The sequence below is a fragment of the Triturus cristatus genome, chromosome 2_1 (assembly GCF_964204655.1).
Source record: "Triturus cristatus chromosome 2_1, aTriCri1.1, whole genome shotgun sequence".
Lineage (NCBI taxonomy): Eukaryota > Metazoa > Chordata > Amphibia > Caudata > Salamandridae > Triturus > Triturus cristatus.
Window position 1 is genome coordinate 659,941,464 of NC_140581.1, and position 26,817 is coordinate 659,968,280.

The 26,817-nt window shown below is 44.0% G+C and overlaps 1 protein-coding gene and 1 non-coding gene across 3 annotated transcripts in view; both read left to right on the forward strand.

The window, feature by feature from the left end:
- The window catches only part of FER (FER tyrosine kinase), a 1,023,934-nt gene that overhangs the window by 3,135 nt on the left and 993,982 nt on the right, over positions 1-26,817 (forward strand). The gene's annotated exons all lie outside the window — the stretch shown is intronic.
- LOC146865719 (U5 spliceosomal RNA) lies at positions 6,984-7,100 on the forward strand. Its single transcript, XR_014977531.1, has one exon. It is a non-coding gene; the product is annotated as a U5 spliceosomal RNA (small nuclear RNA).

Genomic DNA, 26,817 nt, shown 5'->3' on the forward strand with positions numbered 1-26,817 from the left:
TCTCTCCTTGCAAACTCTGCAGCACATAGTCAATCTGAGATGTATTGGTTTATTTCCACTGGTATTGTTGTCTTGCTCTCGATGAACTTTCAAACAACTTGAAACATCCCAAGGTTCCTCCGTTGGTTCACTTTAGCACAGTTCACTCAACACATTATTGTTCATGTGTCTAGTTATATTCTAGCATCTCTGGACGACATTGTCATAGAGGGTTCTGATAGTTATTCATGTAGCGGGATAGTGCTTGAGTGCTAAGGCAATGTGGTGTATATTTTTCATGTGCTCCTGATTTGCTTATGAAATGCTACATTTGCTCACACCAGACTGAGTCTGCAGATTTTGTAATTTAATATGTGAAAATAATGTATAAAAGCCCCTTGATTTTGGGGGAGAAGACAGATGTTTTCTGAATACTTTCTTGTTCTACTAAGGATTCTGTCCATTTCTTCACTGTTTTTGCTGCCCATTTGGGACCTAAATAATTTAAGATTTTTGCATTTTCAGTATAACTACATTGTGAGCCTTCATACCATTGACTCTATACCGCTTTATTTTTAAATTCCATATTAATACCCTTTTAACTTTTCATTGAGTTGGACTCAAGTTATCGAGTGGGCTCATTACATCTATTACACAATCAATTTTACTCCAACTGACCATCCGATGGTCAATATTATTACACGTAGATGGAACGATGTGAAGGAAAGGGGAACTTTAGACTTCACCGCTAGGTGAGCAAGGAAGCAATTCCTTTTGGTTTAGGTACCCTCACACACCCTAGTGGTGTCATGCTTCATCATCGGGTCACCCCGACGCCTAAAAGTCGGGGTGGGCTCAACCACAATGTTGGGAGCTCTTTGAAGAAACTATAGACCAGGGAGGCTAGAAGATAAAAAACCTCAGGCAGATCCCCAGTATCCCTTTATTATTGGGTCTGTCTGGGTTAATTAAAATTACTAAAAATAGGGTTCTTTATAGGAGTATTATGGTCCTAGGACCCTAGTGCCAACATGTTTCAGTCCGAATATGGCCGTGAAGGTCCAGGACTTTCTTCAGGGCAAGAGAGGCCACCCTGGATTACAGAAGAGGGAAGTCCCTATCCTGTTTTTTTGAAGCAAGGGCAGAGTAGCTGCTCCTTGTATGAGCGACTGATTAATTAATCTGTCGTGCGTCGTATTTCCATCTGTAAAAAAGAACACAGAAAACAAAACATCCAACTTATACTTATTGGTTTTCATAATGGTAGTTCCAAAGTGAAGTGTCTCAAAATCGTGCTTTGGATAAAAACTCACACCTACACGTGCCAGGTGGTCATAAGGCATAGTGGTGTGCAGCTATATCCACATCTGTGCCACTCAAAAAATTGTATCTGTACACAATTAATCGGCGTGACAGATATATTGTGCGGTGGCGAATTTGCTCGCATTCTAACTGAATCCACATGCCAGTTAGTGTATACTATCAACGTAAAGAAACTCTGCTAGAGTACGCTCTCGCACATCATTCTCACCGTATCTGTGTCTAACCACAGTAATTAAAACATGCGTGATGATTTAAAAACCTATGAGCAATTGTGAAGTTCACTCACACTCATGCATATTTTCTTACCCGGACTTCGGATGATTTTCGTTTCTCAGGAGATGGTAGGGTTAATGGGGTAGCTCTGTAGTCACACCCTAACATGAACCCCCGAGAATCAATGGGTGGGGAAGGAAATGTTGAGAAAACCTTATTAGGGCATAGGAGTTAGAATATATGAATAGCAGATTCCTTCTTCATAAGACTCCCAATGGGCCCCTGTCCTGGGCTCTTAATCCTAGCCCCCCGAACTTACTTTGTCAAGATTTCCTTCCCCCACCCATTGATTCTCGGGGGTTCATGTTAGGGTGTGACTACAGAGCTACCCCATTAACCCTACCATCCCCTGAGAAACGAAAATCATCCGAAGTCCGGGTAAGAAAGTATGCATGAGTGTGAGTGAACTTCACAATTGCTCATAGGTTTTTAAATCATCACGCATGTTTTAATTACTGTGGTTAGACACAGATACGGTGAGAATGATGTGCGAGAGCGTACTCTAGGAGAGTTTCTTTACGTTGATAGTATACACTAACTGGCATGTGGATTCAGTTAGAATGCGAGCAAATTCGCCACCGCACAATATATCTGTCACGCCGATTAATTGTGTACAGATACAATTTTTTGAGTGGCACAGATGTGGATATAGCTGCACACCACTATGCCTTATGACCACCTGGCACGTGTAGGTGTGAGTTTTTATCCAAAGCACGATTTTGAGACACTTCACTTTGGAACTACCATTATGAAAACCAATAAGTATAAGTTGGATGTTTTGTTTTCTGTGTTCTTTTTTACAGATGGAAATACGACGCACAACAGATTAATTAATCAGTCGCTCATACAAGGAGCAGCTACTCTGCCCTTGCTTAAAAAAAAACAGGATAGGGACTTCCCTCTTCTGTAATCCAGTGTGGCCTCTCTTGCCCTGAAGAAAGTCCTGGACCTTCACGGCCATATTCGGACTGAAACATGTTGGCACTAGGGTCCTAGGACCATAATACTCCTATAAAGACCCCTATTTTTAGTAATTTTAATTAACCCAGACAGACCCAATAATAAAGGGATACTGGGAATCTGCCTGAGGTTTTTTATCTTCTAGCCTCCCTGGTCTATAGTTTCTTCAAAGATCTCCCAACATTGTGGTTGAGCCCACCCCGACTTTTAGGCGTCGGGGTGACCCGATGATGAAGCATGACACCACTAGGGTGTGTGAGGGTACCTAAACCAAAAGGAATTGCTTCCTTGCTCACCTAGCGGTGAAGTCTAAAGTTCCCCTTTCCTTCACATCGTTCCATTTACGTGTAATAATATTGACCATCGGATGGTCAGTTGGAGTAAAATTGATGGTGTAACTGTTTAAATTGGGAGGAGTTACTCTGACCCATAATCCTCTCTACCCTTTGGGCAAAAAGAAATTTTCTCAATAGCCTTTTGTAAACACTCATTACATCTATCCCATGTACTTAATTATTTGTATTTCTGATTTTTGGTACTTTGGGAGGTGCCTTAACACTGGGACCCATTATCTCATGAAATTGAGGTTTAACATATTCTCCGATCCAGTTACTGAGGGAACTCTGGTTAAGGTAAATTTTGGGGTGATTTCCTTTTTTGGGGTACCTTTTTGTACCACACAGTATTAGCTTCCACACTTCACTGTAGTTAAAGCTCCATTGAGATGTGTGTATTTTTTCTGTTCTGCCTTCCTCATTCAAATTTTCCACCTTTTGTCCACTGTGGCTGTGCAGGGATCAAGTAAAGACCAGAGGCTGCTGGTAGACTTTTAGCACTAATGAGCGGCATCTCACCCATCACTCTTTACTCTGGTAAAAGTATTAAAAATCCATACTGTTCCTTCTCTTTCCTCTTGTGTAGCATATTCAGGGAACTATCTGGAAGAGCAGATGCAGCTGGAGGAATAAATGCTTTTAGAGAGAGGTGGTACCCGCCCCTTAACTTTATACTATAAAACTCCCTCTGTTCTGCCCTCCACTCAGAAGCACTGCAGGGGATCCAAATCAGCCTCCAGTCATTATTATTGTTTCCCATGAAAACGGTGCCTTGTTCGTTGCCAGTTCATCTACAAGGAAAGATATAAATTGTAAATTCCGGCATAGTCAACTGTAGCAAATGCCAGTTTCCACAGTTACCAATGAGAGTGAGTTACCTTTCCAGAAAGATGCAGTCTCTGCCCTCAGAATTATTTGAACTTAAATTACTCTATTGTACCATCCGGCTTTATGTGAAGCAACATACACAAGGGTGCTGAGAGATTGTGTATGTCCTTTTCACACCCAGAGCAGTCCTTCTCTATTACATGGAGTAAACCAAGCCATGACGATCCGTACTCATGCTGCAGAATAGAGAGTAATGCATTTGCCAATGTTCTATTATATTGAAAACTGTACTTTTTATTTTAAAACAATATCTGCGAGATTTCACTTGTCTTATATACAGTCTGCTATAAGTTACTGTGCAAGGCACCCTCACCCATAGGATAATAAACCATTTTACCAATAAGAACCAGTCCTTTTCTAAAATAAATACACCAGACATAACGCTTTTAAAATGTATCCTGTATAGCTTCATAGTTGCCTAGAAAATTCATATGCATGTTACGAAAAGTGGACTTCTTCAAGGTACTTGTTTATGTAAAGGTTGAATCTATTCCTCTCTTGAAAGTGAACTGGATGATTTCCAAATTCACAGCAGCACTTAGAAGTATAAATATAAGTAATTCTTTTTGGTCCTAAATCGGGCTCTGCATAAATGCATCACAATGAATTAAAATCAGTGATAGCATATTTCTTGGAAGGAATTAGAAAACACAAATAAATTTGTTTTCTCACTGATACAGTAGGCCTATTATTTTGTCGTTTTGTTTTGTACACAGAAGTGTATAACTCTCTACTATAGATTTTTGCTCTATCTTTTTTATTGTGTGAGCATTTCCTTTTTCGTACCAAAGTCCTTGCCTTCTTGTTCATGTTTGTCAGATCTCTTCTTTAGTGTATCATTTTTTTAGGTCTCGCTGAGTCAGCGCGCATGCGCTGCTCGGAGAGACATTTTGTAGGTGAGATTTCAAAGTGCTGCTGGCTGGCCTAGCGCTTGCGTTCACGCGCGCATCCGCCAGCTTTCAGCCCAATGGCTTTCCTTTGCCGCGCGCACCGCATCGCACACCACTCGCCAGCCTGCTTTTGCCGTCGTGCGCGCGCTTGTTAGGATAGCTATCACGTGCTCTGGCATTCCAAATTATAATATAAGCATTACACTTCATTGCAATGTCTTTAGTATCTGAGATTCATCAGTCAAACTTCTGCCACCCACGTAAAGTACTTCCCAGTAAACTTCAAACTCGCACTGTCTGATTTCCGTTTGCCTGCCTGCCACATCAGTCATTGTCCGTAAAAAGCAAGAATTCTCCCTCAACTGCCCCCACCACCAAGCAGCCAGCCATTGCTGGCAATCAATTTGCTGTATCACCCACCAACTCTGAAAATTACTCTCCTTGTTGGGGACCCAACTCTACAGATTATCCCCTCACGTTTTTCTCTTGTCTTTTAGTTCCATGTGTCGGATGCGCAAGGACAGTTCGAGTCAGTCCCAGGTGACCAGCTGGATCTAACCAAGAACGTCCTGTGTACTCCCATCAGCGTACCGTTTAGGATGTCCCGTCACCATGCCACCATGGTGCTTTTTTCATGACCCAGCCATAATCTTCCCTTCACACCAGCACTCACCTCTGAAATGTAATGTTATGGAGCAGTTAGTTAGTTGTAGGCCTGCCAACGAACGCGGGGCCACTCCGTACCACACGATATCGGCTCAGTTCACACGGTCACCCGGGAGAGGAGCCGCAATCACACAGAGGCAGGAAAAACGTGCTGGAAACCACTGCAAAGAGTGGATTCCCAGCTTGTTTTTTTTAAAGGAGCGCGGCCGCTCACTCCCTCCCCCTCCCTCATCACAGAGCACGTCTTGTGCACCCCACAGTCCCGTACAAAGCTCCTTGGAATTGCTGGAAACTGTAGTTTCTTCGTGCAGTGGATGTTTACGAGGCAGCACCTCGCAGACCGTGTAGAGTGTGTATAATTAGTGTCCATTTGTGAACAGGTAACTTGCTGTCAAACATCCTTTAACGTTCTCACGCGTGGTGTGGCGTTCGGGCTACCTCCTCCGCCCTGCACAGTTTCCCGGCACTGCCCGGCCTAGCACAGTGCGACTTGAAGCTTGGGCAGGCAGCGCCTCGACAGTGGCTGTTCCTGAGGGCTCCCTCTGTCCACGGAACCCCCAGATTTCGGAGCAGCCGCGCAGGCTGGGGGTGGGGCAGGTCCCAGTCTGGAGAGACAATCTTGCTGCTCAGCTGCTCGAATCACAAACCAGGGACTCTGGTAGCAACAAAATCACAATTTGTAGCTATACGAAGTCCCTTATTTCTACCACTGCTCACACATGAGATGGCACACCTTCGTGTATGAACACTTCTACTACTGCCCTGTGAACACACGTGCACTTGTGCCGCGATTGCTTTCCACCCTTGACGTGAGCTCCTCTCCCCCCAACGCTCACCACCACAACCCCAGCCTGCTCCTGCAATTACATGCCCCCGAAACCAATGATCAGTGTGGCAGGGTAAAGCGCGCTATCGGTTTCCAAATAACGCCTCCAGGACGTCTAGATCCCAAGTGGGCGTTCTATGGTGATAATGACTGAGAACGACTCGGAGGGTGGGAGGACGCCGGCAAACCCTTCGCCAGCTAGAGGCAACTGCTGTCCGATATGACAGAAGGCTTATAACTACGAAACACGGGTTTATGGAGTTTACTTTTTTTCCCTTTTGGTCATGCTGCACAGCATCTTGCGGATGCTACACAACATTGCCGAAAAGCATTGGCAAAGCCGATAGTCAGCATTTTGCCTCTTTGCAAATGCTTGTTTTCTTACAGCAGCTGATGCAGCCTTATATGCTGCAAGTTGAAAACACACTGGCTCGTTCATTGTCTCGGAAAAAAGATCAATGAGCCAGCCAGCATGCTTTGATGGTGGCATGTAAAAGTCCTCCTCTTGGGAGCCACCGAGCTTCACAAAAGCCTGCAGCATTCAAAATGTGAAGAGTAAAAGAAGCCGATGCTAAGGCTTGAGCTGGGAAACTCGAGTGTTGCAGCTTTTCCTGTCACGTGACCTACGACGAAATTTGCATACCCATAATGCCGAGTCACTTGCGCTTCCTGCTGCCGTTTCGTTTGTGGCAACAGGTATTTTGTCAAAGTACCGCATTACAAGGCTTTTTACGAGTTGGTTGGATTTTGAATGGTTATCAATGATGCTCTTAGTGAAGTAAATCACCCTGATATTGTGTGGAAAGTTGTTTCCTGGGTCCACAGTCAGAGAGTGGATTGTTTATACTCTGGTTTCTCTTTAAACGAAGAAATCTTACGCCTTTTATTAAAGATTTCCGTGGAGAGCAACATTTAAGAGTTTCGTTCATTCGATTTATGATAGTTCTGCTTCTGCAGGGTTGCGCTTTCTTCGTAAAAGTAAGAATAACACTTAAATTGGCTTTTGCTCAGTGCCGCATTGTATCTCGACACGCTGAACTTATAATTTGTCATATGCTGTATGTCAAGGGTGCATGCAACACAAACATCGCTCTATCATCTGCAAGGCTTCACTCGTATACGGCAAGCAGCGCTATAGAACACCAGATAAGGAAGGATCAATTTGTAAATAAAACACATAACTGTATCCAATTTGGGGGTTATTTGTGGATCGTCTCTCGCCTCTCCTGTCTCATTAAATATTGCGATTTTATTGAAAACCCCTTTGTGACTCAAATTGTAAAGGGACATAAAATATATATGTATGTCTAGCTACCTGCTTTCAAGCTGGTGAATCAGGTTCGAGTCCTGCAGACTTAACCTGCAGTGATCCTGGGAAAGCGGCTTAACCTGTGCTTTAAAAAACAAGCACTAGCAAAGGCAATAAGTCGTACCTATGCGAGATTTAATGTCTTTGTCTAAGCTTTTCCTTAGCCAGGTACAGCAGCGCAGCTGCTCTGCAGCATGTCTGAAAGTAAAGCATAAAAGTGCAATGACGCGGGCAAGGCTTGTTACATTATTGTGCTTTTTAAATTTTTATTAAACAATGCTACACAGGCATGGCAAAAAACATTGACAAAGCAATAGACCTTGCATAAGGGAGACCTATTGGCTTCATCAGTGCTTAGGGAAAAAAAAGTGCTGTGACATGGCAAGCGCTGGCAGTGTCTGATTGATTATTTTTTTTCCAGGCAAGAGTTCGTTCAAGTACTGCTATTTTTACCAAAGAATAGTGCTTCTTAATAGTGCTGTAGTGAATAAACGTCCACTGAAGATGGAATAACAGAGTTCATATGGTACAACCCTTGGGTTCCAGATTCAGGGTTTAGCCACTACTGGGTCTCCGGGTCTTCACTCCCTGTGACTGCTAGGACGTAATGGTTTCTGTCTCTATCTCTGGATTTGCACGCAAGCATTCTTAGCACTATGACTACGTCATAATGTAATGAAGTTGGCAGCTCTGGCCGTTGGGCCACATCCTCTCATCATCATTATTGCTGGTAGGAAGGCCAGATTTCCAAACATAAAAAAACAGGACTTGCCACTGACACAGAAGTAGGCACAGGACCTGCTTTATTGCACCAGTGTTTGCTGGCTGTGGATTTCAAGCCCTCAAAGTCCTCTTACTGCAAGGATTCTCTTGCTACCACCCGTGCCGATCACCTCTCTACAAACCCTCTCTCACCTGTGCCGATCAGCTCTCTACAGACCCTCTCTCACCTGTGACAATCAGCTCTCTACAGACCCTCTCTCACCTGTGACGATCAGCTCTCTACAGACCCTCTTTCACGTGTTTAATGTATTTTATAGCGATACTCATCCCATTGTAGGGATCGAGCGCTTTACATCACACTTATTATGCATAGCTAATGACTCATAAGTGTGCATGTCAAGGGATTGGAAATGTTACACAAGACAATGATGACTCCTGGGTGACATTAAAAATGCAATAGGTCTCGCCTTTCATTAAGTTAACGCCATGTGCTTTGCTATACAATACCATTAGCAAAGCAAATGGCTTTAACTTAATCAAAGATGCGACCTATTGCATTTTCAATGCTTGTTGGATTTGTACTGTCTCCTCTTTTTTATTGTTTCTCTTTCCTCTTCCCCTTTTCCCTCCTTTTTCTTTCTTCTATAATTGCTCTTTTCTCCTTTTTTTTCCCTTTATTTGTCTTACCTTCTTTTATGTATGACTCCATCATTTGTTCCTCTCCATTTTCTTTCTCTTCTTTTCCCTTTTCTTTCATAATCCTTTTTTTCTTATATCCATCTTCATTTCCCATACTGTTCTTAATACTGTAACTCTTGTTCTTATCAGAATTTTAATGTTTTTGTATTCAGAGTTATCTCCTGGAACGTAAAGGGTTTTATTAATCCTATTAAAAGACAGAGAATCCTTTCCCACCTTGCTTCTTATAACCCTGATATAGTTCTCTTGCAGGAGACCCACCTTACAGAATCTGAGTCACTTAAACTAAGAAGAAGCTGGGTGGGTACGGTCTTATTCTCTCTGTCTACTAACAAAAAAAAATTGGAGTGGTTATTTTATGTCATAAGAAATTAAAATGTAAAGTGTTATCGCAAGAAAATGATGTTGATGGTAGATGGATTTTAGCTAAATTGTCAATCAGTTCTGTTCCTTTAACTGTTTTTAATGTTTATGGTCCTACACACCCTGATTGTTCTTTTTGGCCTTTGATTACTCAAAAATGCATTCAATTTCGAGATGATTTGTTTATCCTGGGTGGTGACTGCAACCAAATAGTTGACACTTTTTTGGATCGTAAATCTACTGTTCGTTTTACTCCAAGCAAGACTTACAAGCACTTCCTCGATACTATTTCTCAGTCACACCTCATTGATACTTGGCGACTCTCTCATCCTGATACTCTTGACTACTCCTTTTTCTCTCCCCCCTCATTCATCCCTTTCTCGTTTGGACTACATCTTTCTTTCTCAATCTTTGTCTCAAAACTTACTGTCTTCCTCTATTGAACCTATAGTTCTCTCGGACCACGCTCCAATTGTAACAGACCTTGATTTACTCTCTCCACAACCAAAATCTTCTCGATGGTGTTTCAATAATTCTCTTCTTTCTGACCCCCTATTTTCCTCCTCTTTTCGCTCCTTTGCTAATGAGTTCTTTCTTCTAAATTGTGATTCTAGTACTTCTCCTCATATTATCTGGGACTCGTTTAAAGCTACCGCACGCGGTTTTATTATAGATTTTGTCTCTAAGAAAAAGAAACACTTTCTTCAGAAGAGGAAAGCTTTATTAGCCCAAATTAAACTTTTAGAACACACATTTTATACTTCTTCACAAACTTCCATTTCACCAGAATTGATACGTGCTAAACTGGAGTTTAATAAATCTTTGACTGATAATGCTTCTTCAATACTCCTTCGCAGTAGTGCTCGTTTTTATGGCGGTCGAAATAAGGCAGGGAAGCTTCTTGCTAATTACCTTAAAATGCGCAAAGAACGTACCTTTATTGATTCGATTTATTCCTCTGATAACTCCCTTCTTCATACTGATCAAGCAATTCTCGATGAATTTAAACTTTTTTATCAACACCTTTACACACCAGAATCTCCCCCCTACTCCTTCTCTTATTCAGACTTATCTTGACAAGATCCCTTCTTCTTCTTCCTCTCATCTTAACTTCCTTGATCTCGAAAATGACCTTTCCCTTACTGAACTCTCCAAAGCTTTATATACCCTTACTAAGGGTAAATCACCCGGTCCGGACGGTTTCTCAGTTGAATTTTATTTGCACTTTTCTGACTTGTTACTTCCTAAACTTTTGACACTTTTTAATTCATTTTATTCATCTGGTACGACAGAGGGTACTTTTCAAGAAGCAACTATCTGTCTTATCCCCAAAGACGGTCGAGATCCTAAATTCTGTAAAAACTATCGCCCGATTTCTTTAGTTAACGTTGATTATAAATTATTTGCTAAACTGCTTGCTTTACGTTTAGATCCTATCATGCCCCATCTTATTGGGAAGGAACAATGTGGTTTTGTCAAGGGTAGACTAACTTCTGACAATTCTCGTCTTTTTCTCAATGAGCTAAATAAAATCTCTTCCCTCTCTATTCCCCTAACCGCTATTTCTGTTGATGCTGAGAAAGCTTTTGATAGAGTTGATTGGTCCTTTCTGTTCGCGTCTTTACGCTGGCATGACTTTGGTCCTAAATTTGTATCACTTATTATATTCTGCTCCCAAAGCCTCGATCCTTGTTAATGGTCGCGTGTCATCTTCCTTTCCTCTCCAACGTGGTGTTCGTCAAGGTTGTCCCTTATCCCCTCTTCTCTTTGTTTTGGCTCTTGAACCCTTTTTGACTTCTATCCATAACAATGATTCTATCTCCGGTTTTCCTTATGGTGCTCATCAATTGAAACTTTCTGCTTATGCTGCCGACATCCTGTTATTCATTTCTTCTCCCGAGACCTCTATTCCACCTTCACTTCTCGAATGTAATTCTTTTTCGCGGTTCTCTGGCTACAAGTTCAACTCTGACAAGACTGAAATCCTCCCACTTACGAAATTCTGTCTTCCTCAACTCTTCTCTTCCACTGGTTGTGCCTGGAATAGTTAAAAAATAAAGTACCTAGGCATCTGGTTCTCCAATTCTATTAATTCTTCTATTAAACTAAACATGTCTGCTGCTCTCTCTCGAATTGAGAATTTACTTGCTTCTTGGAATCCCCTTTTTCTTTCCTGGTGGGGCCGGCTGGATTCGATTAAAATGATGATTGCCCCCTATTTTAATTTATATCCTCTCCATGCTTCCCGTTCATATACCCTCTACTTACTTTAAACGTATTGATTCATGTCTCTCTAGATTTCTTTGGAATAACAAAAAATCTAGAAAAGCCCTATCTTCCCTTCGGAAATCAAAATCTAATGGTGGTGTGAATTTCCCAGACTTTCGTCTTTATCATAAATCTTTCTCTTTACGTCAGGCTTCACGTTGGCTTGCTTCGGACCTTCCTTCCTCTTCCCCTCTTTGGCTCTACATTGAACAATCCCTATTATCACCCTTTTCCTTCAAAGAAGTTATACGTTTTTCTGCCAAGACTTCTCATACTTCCCTCCCCTTGTTTTGTCATACTTGTCTTCTCCTGAAACCTTTAGTTCAGCCCTCCACAGTTTCCTGTGCATCTTTCTTAGACTCTCCTATCTGGCATAACTCGCTCATCCTGCTTAATAACAGGCCCATTTTCTGGAACGCTTGGAGGTCAAAAGGCATTTTATGGGTCAATCAGCTTTTTGATGGCGTTTCTCCTTGCTCTTTTCCTCAGTTTCAATCCTTGTTTCGCTGTCCTTGTTCCTTTTTACTAAGATTTTCTACTCTTATGGCACTTATTCTTGACATCTATTATTCCCTCCCTCATTCTTCTTTATCTGATCCCCCAAACCCTCTGCTAACTATACTTCTTACTCTCCCTAAAGGCTCTCTTATATACAAATTGTACTCTGGCCCTAATCCTGACCACACTAAGTCGAAATTGGAACTTTCTTGGGAGTCGGATCTTGGTTGTGAATGGTCTACTACTTTTTGGGATAAACTCTGGTCTAGATCCTTAAAAATTTCTTACTCTGCTTCTCTTTCCCAATCTTTGTTTTTCCTTTATCACAGACTTTATCTTTCCCGTCTCCATTGCTCGTTTTTCTTCTACTGCTGACTCTAACTGTTGGACCTGTGGTTCTTCTAATGCTGATCTTTTTCACCTCCTCTTTCTCAGTCCTTCAGTCTCTAAATTTTGGGAGAACGTTTGGACTTACATTCTTCGTTTGTTTACAATCTCCATTCCTTATTCTATGCCTCTTCTCTTTGCTGGAAGTCTTTCCGATTCTTTAGATCTCCCTCCACATGACCGTGGTCTTTTTGACCTCATGCTTGCTTTGGCTTTTCAACACATTTCCTTTAATTGGAAAAATCTCGACAAACTGTCTATACAACATTGGTGGAACATTCTTTGTCATTTCCATTGACTTGATGTTGCTTTTGCTTCTTCTTGCAAACCATTCATGAACAGGGATCTATTTTGGTTGCCCCTTACCACCTATTTGGACCAAATTGGTTTAACAAAATCTTCGCATATATCTTCTGAAAATTTCAAGCCTCCCTAAACAGATTTTGTGTTTCTTCTCTTTTATATACCCTGTTAAGTTATTATTATATATATATAGTTGTACTCCTTGATGTATTTATATTTATTTTAGGCATTTACAGTATCTTTATCTAGCATATTTTTCTCTGTTTTCTCTCTTTATCTTGTAGTATTAGTTTTTTCTTTTCTCCCTCCTGCCTCTCCTTCCCCCTTCTCCCCCTCTCTCCCTTCTATAATTCCCATAAATTGCTTTTACTCTTTCCTTCCAGACAGCATATAATTTTCTTGTGACATTGTTGTATTTGAATTTCTATATTTATTGCTGTTGTCTTTATTTATTTCAAATTTCCAATAAAGCTTTTCAAACATGAAGTTACGGTGTGCCTTGTGTACACTGCATATTATCAATGGCAATTAGTGGTTTTGTGGTTTGAGATCTAGTCATTACTTATTTTTAACTGTGTTTTGTTAGAATTTTTTTTTTTCATTTACTACACTTTCTTCACAGTTCCTGCTGGGAACGGCATGTGGCCAGGTCCTGCACGTAACTTGCAGTGGTTGTCCAAAGCTCGCTGTGCAGGTCTTGTGGCTGTGCGCATAGGGAGTTGGTCTGTGTTCAGGCTCTACACCAATCTATTGTTGCGCATGGCCTTGAGCTGTTAAGAGCTGGGATTGGCTGCAGAGCCTGCCATGCAGCAAGGACATGGACCCAACCCGCTGTGGCCAATCAACCCCTGCTCAGCACAGTCTTTAACTCTTCTCTTTCTGTTACTTTTGTTATCTCCCTATCTCTCTGTCTCACATCCCCTTAGTCTTTGGATTTTTTTTTATCTCTTTGAGAAGGTAGTCAATCGTATCTTGTTTGTTTTAAAAAAAAAAAATTTTATTCACAAAATGTTTGAGAAATCCCCTATTTAAAGTGATAGATTACACAATTGCGTTTTGACTTGAAAATCATGCACTGCTTTCTCTGTTCTTCTCGGGGCCTGTTACTTGAGCTTTATATGCCTGTGGGCCCCCCACAATACTCACTAGGGTCAGATACCTTTCCTATTGCCCCTCTATGGTGGCAATTGCTGTGGATTTGTTTCCATGGTGCAATGTTACAATAAGCAATTTGCGATTTTCAAGATGGAGGAAAAAAAATCCATAGTGGCCATATTTAACCAGTCTTCCCATTTGCAAAAAAATCCAGATGTGATTGATAGGAATCACGAATAAATGACTTGTTTCTATAAATGACAGAGATGCACAAAAGTGTTAACCTTTTCAAGTCCACTTGCCCATTCTTTTCAAAACTTGTTTTTGAAGAACTACTGAACGGATCTGCACCAAACCAACAAAAGGTTGCTTTCTGGGTCAAGTTCCGTTTTTGTGCCAAGTTTGGTGTAAATCAGTATGTAAGAGCTAAAAGTCTAATGAGAGGTAAAATGGAAATGTTTTTTTTTTTTCTTCACCCCTACCTTACTATTTTAGTTCTGTGCTAAGAGTAATTTTTTTATCATTACATTTTGGTTTAAAGCTTCTGTTTGATCTCCTTTTCTAATTTTTTTTGTTTGTTCCTATATGTCATGTGGAGTGTACATCTATTTTATTTTCAATTTTTGGTGTTTGATAGAATGCATTTTCTTTTTAATGCTTTGTCGTCTGCGTTAGATACTGTTGTTGATGGCTCTTTTGTTTTTGTAGTCTTAATCTACAACTCCTTTGTTTGCTTGTTGATGGTTGTTTTTTTTATTTTTTAAAGAAAATATTTTTTTCTACGATGTGCTTAGTTACTAATCCTCACTGTGCAAGGCCTTTTACCTGACGCAGGTTGTACTCTGAGCCTAACCAAAGACCCGGCCTTGTGGCCAACGTATTGTGAATGGCAAACTCCCACAGGCTTTGGTTTTTGGCTGCAGGCCCTGGCCTCTGTCTGGGGGCAACAAACCCCGGCTGTACACTGCCATTACATAAGCTATGGAAGATTATCTGACTGGGCGTTGGGTAGGTCTTCAAGACAAAGTCGTGGCAAAGTGCTGGGAAGGTTTGAATGTCATCTTTGCAGATTAATTGGATCTCTGTCAATGGTTTTGTTTATATGGGGAACTAGGCTAAACTAAAATGGAAATGTTTATGAAACATCCTTCCGATTAGTCTGACAAACTAGGAAGTGAAATCTCTGGGCCGGAATAGGAAGTACCAATGACCTCTATACTTGAAATGAAAATGAACATATCGTGTAGTTGCTCCAGAATACATCTAACATGGCTGTTAAACATGTATTTCATCTTCGACAGTGTAAAGGCCTACGGTGTTCTAGTATCTTCACCACTGCTCAATTTAATCAAATATGTGTCCCCGCACCTATATCTTTTTCTACTTTTATCAGCGTGTGGTAACATTGCCAGTGCTCCGATCTCTGCTTGTACCCATAGACACAATTCAGCATGCCAGTTTGTCAGGCAGGCTGGTGCCTTTTTCTGCCGAGAAATTTGGCCAGATCAGCAAACCTACTTGTTATTTTGCACCGCTTAGATCTTGGTAACAGACCTAGTAATCATACCTTAATGCATTTGTCTAATTCAAAGTCTCTGACCTGTATAGCATTAAGGATCTTTGGCTGCTATGTTACAAGCTTACACTGAACATATGCACCAGCTGATTTACACCTTAGGCACCTGTCAGGCGTCCCTGCGAACATTCTATGGAGATTAGTCGGTGTGAGGTATCTGCGGAGTAGGACTTAAAATTGTAATAATTTAAATTGAGCGCTACTTCTTTGGTGTGTGCCACTATCCTATCCCACCATCTTCTGCACTTTACGCCTTCCATAGGGTTTTAAATATCAACAGGATTAGTTTTGGAGACAGCAGAGTGTCCAGTGCCTCATGCTCTAATGGGGGTTCCGTTCTTGAACCCCATAATTGTATTAAAGGATAGGAATTGTCCAATTCCTAGCTGGATGTTGTTTTAAAGTGTTTGGAACTTGTGGTATCTATCCTCTGTGGTTAGAGCACCAAATTGCCGAACACCCTCTGTGTCCCATGTTTTAATGTCGGTGTGTCTCGTCATTTTGGTAAAAGCCATTAATACCCAGAGCGATAATTTCTCTGCACACGGTTCCTTGGTCTTGGTGCGAGTAAACATTCTTGTTATACAGTACCTGGCCACTATCCTCAGTTTTGTGTGGTTTAAATGTTAAACATTTTGCTCTAATGGGCATCACATTAGTTCCTTTTCCTGGGAGCCACACATTTTGTACCTCAACTCCTCATTTGTGCCTGCTGACACTCATCTAGCCACCTATTGAAGTTGCGCTGCTATTTAATAAAGTTCAATATCTGGGGCTCCCAAACTACAATATATAGTGGGTAGGTGTAATTTCCGGAGCGAGTATGGATGACGCTGACCCTTCCTCCCCCCCATATTAAAATGACCAATAATCCATTAATTCTGCCTAACAAGCTTTTTGGTAATCTAAGTGGCAATACTGCACAGAAATATAGCAGTCACAGCAACACTATAATTTTGGATATCGCTATCCTAACCTATGTAGAGAGGGGTAAATTCTTCCTAAACTTTGTACATTTCTCTCAATTAAGTCTTCTTTGCTTTGTATAATAACTAGATTTTTTTAAAGTATGCCTTTCATTTAGAATTTGCAAAATCTCTACGGGGGCCGGATTTCTTGCAGCGAGCATAGACCAGTTCTATTCAGATTCACCTGCAGACCAGATGCCTTTTCGAAATCTTGGAATACCTGTAGTACCTCAACCACATTATTTACCGGTCTCATGTATATTAATATATCATCTGTGTATAGCGAAATATTAAACTCTTTCCCAATCAACATTCCTCCACGTTTCTGCTCCCCATCCGTACCTCACCACCAGGGGCTCCATAGCCAATAGAAGGCGGACGAGTAGGCAGCCCTGTTGCATCTCCTGTTCTGTTGACCTTCCTTCGGATATGATATTTCACGTTTTGACCCACGCTCTAGTCGGTTCATGCAAAAGGCATATCCAGCTTATTATTTCTCGTACAAATCCCATCTTTTCCAGCACTCTGAATAGGTACTCCTATCTAAGGGAGTCAGACACTTTCTCCATATCTATAGAGATCACTACTGGATGCACGTCTTTAGAATCTTTCTTCCATTACTTGAATGAGACGCCTAATATTCATGGCTGTACATCTGTCCCATATAAACCCTGTCTGATCAGCGTAGACCTGTATGGGCAATAAAGGGGTCATTCCGTTAACCATAGGTTTAGCCAGGGCTTCATAGTCCAAGTTAAGCATTTATCGGGGTGATGAGCATAAGGCCGTAAAATATTCCTTCATGCCTTGGGGACTTCTGCTGTTATCACATCCTTGAGGTTGGTGGTAGGTTTCTCCTTTCTTTAGCTTCTAGGTACATTTCAAACTTGGGTGACAGAGTTCCAGCATAAGTCCTGTAGAACTCAGCTGGAAGCCCCCAGGCATCCTCCCATTAGCTAGTGTTTTACAGCATCCTTAATTTCTTCTGAGGTTACTAAGGAGTGCAGTTCATCAAGTTGTATCTCATTCAGTATAGTGAGTGGTATGTCTACTAAGTAATACTCGCTGAGGGGGGTCTGTTGGAGACATCACTTTTTAATATAAGTGAATAAAAGTCTGCCATAACCATATTTATGTTGATCTGGGTGGGCACCACTGTACCTCTATCTTTCTATATTACTGTGATAGAAGCTCTCTTTTCCTTGATTACGCAAAAGCCAAGCTAACATATGCCCTGATTTATCTCCTTCAAAGGTTTGTGGCTGTGGCCTCTGTGTAATCTATTTGACATAAAAAGTTTTAACAACTCTTGACAGCTGGATTTTGAATCCATTAACGGTTTTGTTTCCATCTTCTCCCTATCCACTTCATTTTCCATTTAAGTGTTCTTGAATTGTAATGTGGTTGCTTCGTTTTTCAAAGTTTTAGTGCACCATGTGCAGTCGTAATACCGATACCCCTGATATTCACCTTAAAAGTTTCACACTTGACACAGGTGTCAGTCGCTGTGTTCTCATTATGTTTGATATACCCTATCCTTCAATGCCAAAAAATTGTCTCTAGGTGGATGCCTCCATCGAATTCAGCCAACAAAAGGGAGCGATCTGATAACACTCTCACCATATGGAAGATCTGCCGGAGACTTCCTGCCATGTGATCGGAGTGTAGTAGCTCGTATTATAGAGTAGAGATCATGTACATGTGAATAGTTTCTTGAAGATACACCATATGCCATGTGTCCTGTAAGTGCCAATTAGTTAATGATGTACTTGGCGGTGCCCTGGGCATTTCTGGGAGTGGTGGAAATGATCCATCTATATGCTTGCCAGTGATACTATTAAAATCTCCACTCCAGAACAATGGTAAGTGTGTTTTGTCACAATTTGGCCTTGCAGAGAATGATAGAACGTTACTTAGTATATGTCAGGGTATGTAAATGGTAACCAGCATTAGTACCCTCCCATCTACAAAGATAAATCTCGCATTAGGAACTATTGCCCCTTTTTTTTTTTTTTATTCTTTTTATTAAAAGTCGGAATCAACATCTCATGGCATGTCTCAGTACATTCTCTTTTTCCCTCACAAATCATACCTGTCCAGATCGAAGTGTACAGTAGCATTGTATTTGGTAACCAGTATTATGTCTACATTTATTCATCTTGAGCTGGCGTTATTGGTGGAGTACAAATATCCCCTCTATACATGTTCCAGTCATTCCATATGCGGGTCCACTTTTTTGGACAGCCCCTGGCCACATATACGGTCTTCTCATGGAACATACACCAGTCCATATCCCTCTTCCAGGTGGATACTGTAGGTGCCTGTGCGGCCCCCCATTTCTGTGCGATATTGCGTTATGCTATCATCAACTCTAAGGTAACCCAAGTGATGCGTGCATTATTTAGGTCAGTTGGCTCCCACACAATCAGAAGACACCTTTTGGCCTCTAATGGGATGTCTTGTGCTAGCACCTCGCCCGTTACCTCATGTATCTTTCTCCAGTATCTTTGTACGTGTGTGAATTCCCATATTATATGAAGGAATGTTCCTTCATTTCCACATCCCCTACTACATCTGCCATCCTCTGCTCTAACCATTTGCACCAGAAATGGCCCCGTGATGTATATACGGTGCAGAATTTTTAGTTGCACCAGCCTCAGTCTGGCTGCGATGGGCACCTCCCGTGGTGAGGTGACCGCAATTGCCCAGTCTTCGTCGTCAAGTATAATGCCATCCCTTTCCCATCTTTCCCGTATCTTGAGGAGGGGTTCGCCTGAGTGGTTCACTAACTTTTTGTATGTAAGTGAAATAGTCTTCGTTGGTAAATAGCCATCCAGAAGTATGTCCTCAAGGGGGGAGGAGTCAGGAGGGGGTACTCCCTTCCGAAGACATGACTGCAATGCGTGCCAAACCTGCATGTATCAAAAGTATTCAGTGGGAGCTAGATCATACTCCTGTTGCAGGGCGGGAAATGATTTAACCTTACCCTTCACTCAGAGGTCCCCAATCTTTGAGATACCTATGAGGTCCCACTTGTCGAAGCCTCTAGATGACCATAAGTTCCCAAGCAATTCTGAATCCCAAAGTGGGGTGGCCAGAGTTTCCTTACGTTCCCATCCCAAATTTCTATTAGCCACTTGCCAAACTTGCACCGAGTGTTTAGTTGGCCCAGTCAGGTGGCGCCTCCCTGCGCTTGAGTAAATCGCCCGGTTGTAGTTCCCTCCTGGTAGTAACCATCGATCCATCGCGTAGCCCGGATCATCTGCACGTCTGTATGTGCCGTGATTGATGGCCGCCAGGTGCGCTGCCCAGTAATATTTTTTGAGGTCATGGAGGCCAATACCACCATCGTACCAGGTGAGATTCAATTTGGGAAGCGCTATGCGTGTTTTTTCATTCCAGAGCAAGCTCCGCTGCAGGCTTTCAATTTCTTTAAAATAGCTCGCGGGGACTAGATCTAACGAATTCTGCAAAACGTAAAGAAACTGGGGTAAGGACATCATTTTAAAAAAGGAAGCTCTGCCCAATAAAGAACGTGGACGCGCCTTCCAACGCTCCAAATCACTGAACAAATCTGCTCGCGGGGTCAGCTGTGACATAAATATCTAGGTATTTGAAGCCCTGTGTGGTAACCTGTATCTGGCAGTTCCTGGGAAGATCAGTGAAGGGTCCCCGAAGGACATATAACATGGATTTAGCCAAGTTGATCGAGTAACCGGTGTACCTGCCAAAAATGGCAAAGATGTCCAGTACAGCTATGAGGCAGGCCTTTGCGGGTCGTAGAAATAACAGTATGTCGTCTGCATACAATGATATGCGATCCTCCCACGTGTCCGCCCACTTTAGGCCTCTTATCACCGGGTCTCTCCTCACCCAAGATGACAAGGGTTCCAGGGCCAAAGCAAACAGGAGGGGGGAAAGAGGGCATCCCTGCCGGGTTCCTCTGCTAAGGTTGAAGACTTCGGACTTTGTGTTGTTTACAACTACCTGGGCTAGAGGTTTTGAATAGAGGAGCTGCACCCACTGGATGAATTGTGGCCCAAATCCCATTTGCTCGAGGACAGCAAAGAGATATGGCCATTCAAGCATGTCGAACGCCATGGTAGCATCCAGGGATACCAGTATCGCTTCCTCCTGTATAGTTGTCGCCCTCCCCAGTACACCGTGCACTCTGCGTAGATTCAGAGCAGTGTTCCGCTGGGGCATAAAGCCGGATTGGTCCGGGTGTACCAAATTATTAATCACCTTGACCATTCGGGTGGCGAGAAGTTTAGCCAAAATCTTAGGTTCAGCGTTTTAGTAGAGAGATTGGCTTGTAGGATGAACAATCAGTCCGAGCCTTGCCTTCTTTGTGGATCGTCACTAAAGTCGCTATCCTTTGGTCACGTGGCAATTTTCCCTGTTCTTTACTCTCCTCGAACATCCTACGCAAATGAGGGTCAAGAATGTTTGGTCTAAGTTTATATAGTTCAATCGGCAGACCATTGGGTCCCGGTGCCTTCCCAGAGTTAAGGCCCCTGATCGCCTGTGCAATCTCATCCGTTGTGAGTGCTCCCTCCAGGTACTCCAATTCAGGAGCGGAGAGTCTTGGTAGCGTAATGTCATACAGGAGATCAAGGGAATCTTGCAGTGTGTAAGGTTTTTGCGAGGAATATACTTGTTCAAAGTGGGTTGCGAATGTATTCGCGATGTCTTGGGATCAGTGATCGTGCGTCCTGCCTTGTCTGCTAGGCACCAATCGGCTTGCCAGTTTTCTTTTATCTAGCCATGCGATCAGTTTCCCGGCTTTGTCCCCTTGATCGTATATTCTGCCTAGCGTCTCTCTTCCCAGTTCCTTGGCCATATTCGTCACTAAGGCTTTATAATTGTCCCTCTTTAACTGTACGACATGGAGGGTATCTGGGTTGGGTCCTTCTGTTACTTCCTCCTCCAAACGGAAGATTTCTTCTTTCAATGCCTCCGCTTCCTTAACCTTTTCTTTCCGCACTCCCGCTATTTGGGAGAGCGCATGGCCCCTGACTACTGTTTTGAACGCTTCCCACAATGTTCGATGGGAGCGAACCGATCCTTCGTTATCTTGGAAGCATTGTTCCATTGAAGTTTGCAATGCTTCATGAACCACTGGGTTGCGAAGGTGACACGGATTCATGGGTGCTACCCTACCCACTCTGTGCTGACCAATCACGAATTGGGCCCATAGCGGAGAATGATCTGAAATACCCCTCACCATGTATCTGATTTCTCGTACATGTGCCAGTTGGTCCGGGGGAACTAGCATGTAATCTATTCTCGATTGGCTGTAGTGAGCGCCCGAGTGGTGGGTGTATTGGGTGGTGTCCGGGTGATATGACCGCCATGTGTCCTGCAACCCCAGAGCCTCCAGAAAATCCGGGAGCCAGCGGTTCACGGGGCGGAGCTCTCGTGGAGGGTTTCTATCTTGGGTACCGCTGACCACCGCCTTTAGATACCCTCCCACGACTAGGATTCCTTCTGGTACCGTCAGTAGAATGGAGCCCAGGTCTTTGAAGGCGAGTCCCTGAAGCCCCGGCGGAACATATACTGACATGAGGGTCAATATGGTACCTTCCCATTGTCCTGTGACGCCTATATATCTCCCCCCTATGTCCACCCAAGTGGACTTCACTGTCATAGGAAAGGAGTTCCTCAACAGTATACCCATGCCTCTCGACCCCGATATGAAGCCCGAATGTGCCAATAGATTGTATTCCCACCTGTTGAGGGCTTTACAAGTGTTTCCCACCAGATATGTTTCCGGCAGTAACACTACATCAGGGGCATGCCTCCTAATATACTGCGGCACCACTGTTCTCTTCACTTTGTCTCCCAGACCATTCACATTCCAGCTAATCAGTTAAATCAGTTTAAATCCTTTGTCCCATTGCGTATTCATAGGCAATTGCGTGTTACCGATCTTTCCAAGCTGCAGGTCTATGATGCCTCGTTGATTCAAGAAAAACATACAACTATTCATTAGCTCCTCCCAACGCCCCCCCTCCCTGCTCCCCTGCACTCTGGGCTCAGAACTGCCTATAACTATTGCAATGCAGAGTGCCTGTCGCCCGAAAGTTGAACTAAGTCAAGAAAATGGGGGGGGGTAAAAGTCTCTCCCCCCCACCTCCCAATACACATTTTAAGAAATTTCCCCTGGGTCAGTCAGCTTCGTACACATACACTGTTTCACATGCCCTCCTGAAAAGGCTAGTGGAAGTCTATGCAGAACGTGGGCTCAACCGGAGTTTTAAGGTGTAGGTCAAATGTCTTAGTCCCCCCCCCCCCCATACCTCCTAGTCTCTCTGGGAGCTGTGTTCCGTTGAATCTCTCCAACCGTCTAGTCACTTGGCAGCATTCTCCGGGGCCTCAAAGAATCTGTTTTTTCCCCCGGCCTCCACCCGAAGTCGAGCCGGGAACAACATAGCATATTTAAGGCCTCTGTCCCTCAGTCTCTTCTTGACCCCCAAGAACAACCTGCACTGCTTTGGTACCGCCTGAGTGAAGTCTGGAAAGAAGGTGCTCTCAGAGTTCTCCAAACGTATGGGTGGAGCTACTCTGGCCGTCTGTAAGATGATATCTCTGTCTCGATAATTCAGCAGTCTGGCCTGTATAGGACGTGGGTGGGGCCCTGGTTTCGGTCGTCCCCCTGGTACCCCATGGGCTCTTTCCACAACGAAGATGTTGGACAGTCCCTTAGGTTGTAGTTGGTTGTTAATTAAGTTCTCCACAAACAGATCCGTCGCCTGTCGCTCTGCTTTTTCAGGCACACCAAGAATACGTACGTTGTTGCATCTACTGCAGCCTTCGTAATCATCCAGTTTCCCTTCGGCGAACTTACGGAATGCTTGCAGCTCTCGAACTTCGTTCTGTAGCTTGTTAGTGTCCTCTACGAGGCTGGTTGTGGTAATTTCGAACTGTTTGACCTTCTCCCTATTTGCGGCCAGGTCCGCTCTAATTAACTTGACTTCTGAGATCGCGTCCATTCTCTGTTCCAGAGACGTGCAAATCCCACCAATAGCTTCTAGGACATCTTTCAATGTATGTTCTGGGGCACCTTCTTCTGGTCCTCCCGCCGACTTATCTTTGGAAAGGTGCTGTTCCGTCATGGCCGCCTTAGGGAAGGTGTACCTGTCCAGTTTGTTGTTTTGGGTGTGCTTGGGGCCCCTGGCGCTTGACATACTGACGGGGCTCGGATTCGTCGCCGTCTAGTGAGTTTACGCATTTGTTCCCAGACTTCACTATGTTGCTTGCGGATTCACCAGGCCTTGGTCAATCGTGTCAGTAAGTCCCGTGAGTCAGACCCTCTTATTTTTTTAAAACCACCTCCGGGGGTCCCCTTGTCTTCCCCCCCCCCCCCCCCCCCCCCACCAACTGCACTTCTACAGCACTGTCCCGACCTTCCGCAAAGAGGCACTGCCAATTGACAAAAATTGCTGCCCGGCCTTCTGGACACGTCTGACGAAGAGCAGGTCCAATATGGCGGCTGCTTCCTAGCGCTCAGTTATTTACTCTAGGGGAGCACTACTCCTCACCTTCACTTCTCCACAACGTCAGCAGTATGATTCTCCCCCTGGGGGGGTTATCAGTGTTGTGGGTCCCTTTCTCTGTGTCTAGGGGATCGACTTCTGGGGCCCCCTTCGTCTGGTGTGTTCACTGCCGCGCCGTCTCCCGTTAATCCTTTTTCGTCAGTGGGCCTCCACCCTGCTTCGATGTCAAGTCAGGCTGCAGTAGTTATGCCTTCTAGGAGAGTCACACAGGGCGGAAGCCTCCCCAGTCTTTCTTTTTGCTACTCTCCATGAACCACAGGTCCCGGTATCCGGGGAGCCGCAACGGGCCACTTGCCGATCTTTATCCCGCTCCCGGGCCTAGTCCGCCCTCCACGCTCCTGCAGCCTCCGGCGATGCCTAAATTCGTCCCTGTGGGTCGGTCCCTCATCGAGCTCGCCGCTCACCGGGCTCAAAACCAGACCGTGCGCCCTCTGTGTCTCACTTCGTCTTTGAATTATCGGCCCTTCGTCACACACCCCCGGCCCCGGAACTCACCGGCCGGCAGTGCCGTCTTGGGTCGGGGATATATCTTCGCTCCTGGATCTCCGGCGGAGACTGTCCCACACTTTACTTGTCGACTCCGTATGCCGCGCTCAGTTTGTATTTCGGCTGCAATCAGTCCTCCAGCTCTATCACCGGACAGTCTCTGGATGTAGTCTGCCTGGCACTTCACCAATCCGGGCCTCCTGCCCACTCGAGGCCCCGGCTCCCGCCGATCAACAGGCCAGATTTGGACGCGGCCAAAACTCCGGTTCCCCCGGTCCCAGTGGTCCAATCTTGGGCTTCCGGAAGCAGATCGCGACCTCAGGGCACGGATTATTTAGTTGGATATATGCGGGAAGAAAGGGTTAGTCTCGGAGAGTTCTCAACCTGCGGCCATCTTACTTCGCCCAACTAGTTCCGCTTTTGATGGGGCATATGGGATGTGTTAGAAATGGGATCTCTAGTTGGGGGCGGCTTGCACCCTTTCCAAGTAAGGACCACCACCCTAGTCAAGGTAAGTCAGGTACACACCCTAAATTAACCTGTGCTCACCCTCTGGTAGCTTGTCACTGAGCAGGCTGGCTTAACTTAAGAGGTAATGTGTAAGGTATTACACTTGAATTACAGTAATTCAATGAAAACACCTCAAACACTCCACACAGGTTTACAAAAATAGAGAATATATATCTTAGTAAAACAAGACAAAATCCAAGTAGGTGAAGATATGAATTTTTAAAGATTAAATCAGAAAACAGTGATTAGAAGTCAATAGCGCTAAAGGTTACTTGACGTCACGCTAGACTGGGATAAATCTGAAAAGTCAAGCCGACCGCGATGGGAGTGCGGGTCGAATACAGTTCCAAACCGGTCCCACTGACGTTTTACCTTCTCGCGTTCGCAGTGAAAAGGTTTGTAGGGAGCACAGTGATCGTCGCTGGCGATGGTGCACGAAGAGCCGTTGGGCGTCGCGGGTGGACAGGTGGGGCCATCGTGGTCGCGGGTGGCGATGCTGCTGTGCAAAGAGACAAAGTTGCATCCGCTTGTGCTAATCTTTCTTGCGAGCGATGCGGTTCCGGGCCCGTTCATGGTCTTGGAGAGCTCAAAAGCTTAATTTAAAGGGCCTAGAAGCTATAGATGATGAAAGCAGCAGCAGAACCCACTTCTGGAGGTGACACCTCAGTCAAGGGTAGCACTTACAGAAGGCAGAGTTGGGCAGCTCTAGCAGATTTGTAGGAATCTTTTTGTATCTCTGAGACTTTAGAAAACAGGGGGCAAGTCAACAAGCCCTTGGGGTAAATCTGGGTTCAGTCATTGGCCTTAGCAGGACAATGATCAGCAGGCTGCAGGGCATTTCCTCAAAGCAGAGAAGCAGTTCTTCAGAACATTCAATCACAGCAGAGTGGCAATCCTGCAGCACAGCAGCCTTTACTCCAGCAGAGTACTTCCCGAGTCCAGTAGTGTACTTATTTGGTAGGGCCAGAGCCCTAGTACCTATACCCAAAAGTGCCTTTGATGTAGGAGGTGGCTTCAAAGGAACTCTCTGAAGTGCACAAACTTCCGTTTCAGCCCAGCCCTGGCTCCAGACTACCAGTTGGGGGTGAATCGACCCTTTGTATGAAGGCAGGACACAACCTATGTAAGTGTGAGACACCTCTCCCCCTTCCTGCCTAGGAAGGCTATCAGTATGCAGACAAATGCAGATAGATCCCCTGTCACATCCAGTCCTTTCTGTGTTGTGGCTGTCTAGAGGGAATGTACAAAGTGTGGCTGTCACTCAGCCAAGACGTGTATTGGAGACAGGCTGCAGGCACACAGAGCAGAGACATGTCTACTTTCTAAAAGTAGCAAATAAACCAAGATGATGGACGGAATGCTGAAACTTTTAAACCACTTTCCTCCAGTCAAGAGATCTGGGTTCAAGCCATCGTTTAGTCTTGACCCTGCTCCTCATCGGAACACTCCAGCCCGAACCACCAGGCCAGGAGGTAGGCAGACAAAAAGTTGGGGGAAGACCACCCTAAGGATGACCGGTCCAACAGTATATTTTGTTGTTTCCAAATCGAGGCTCCTCTGGCATAGGACAAATGCACAGTTTAGAACAACTCCCCCTCCCACTGCTTATGTAGTCTTTTCCCATCAACCATCATCAAGTGAGGCTGTTGCAGTTGCACTACATCAATTTCATGCCTATGCAGAGTTCAATATACTTTTATGCCTCTTAGTTATACTCCCCATCCCTCTAATATTCCATGTCTCTACTTCGTACCCAGGCCTCTAAAACTCGTAAAAATGTTACTAGACCTGCAGGTCCAGTAACTTGAATGACCTAGTCGACCTAACTGTGATGTACTTGACCCGTAAACTGGTCTCAGACTGTGCGGTCGTTGGCAGATATTTTATTTACAGTCTCCTTTTTCTTCATTATCACAAGAGCACCTTCAAATAT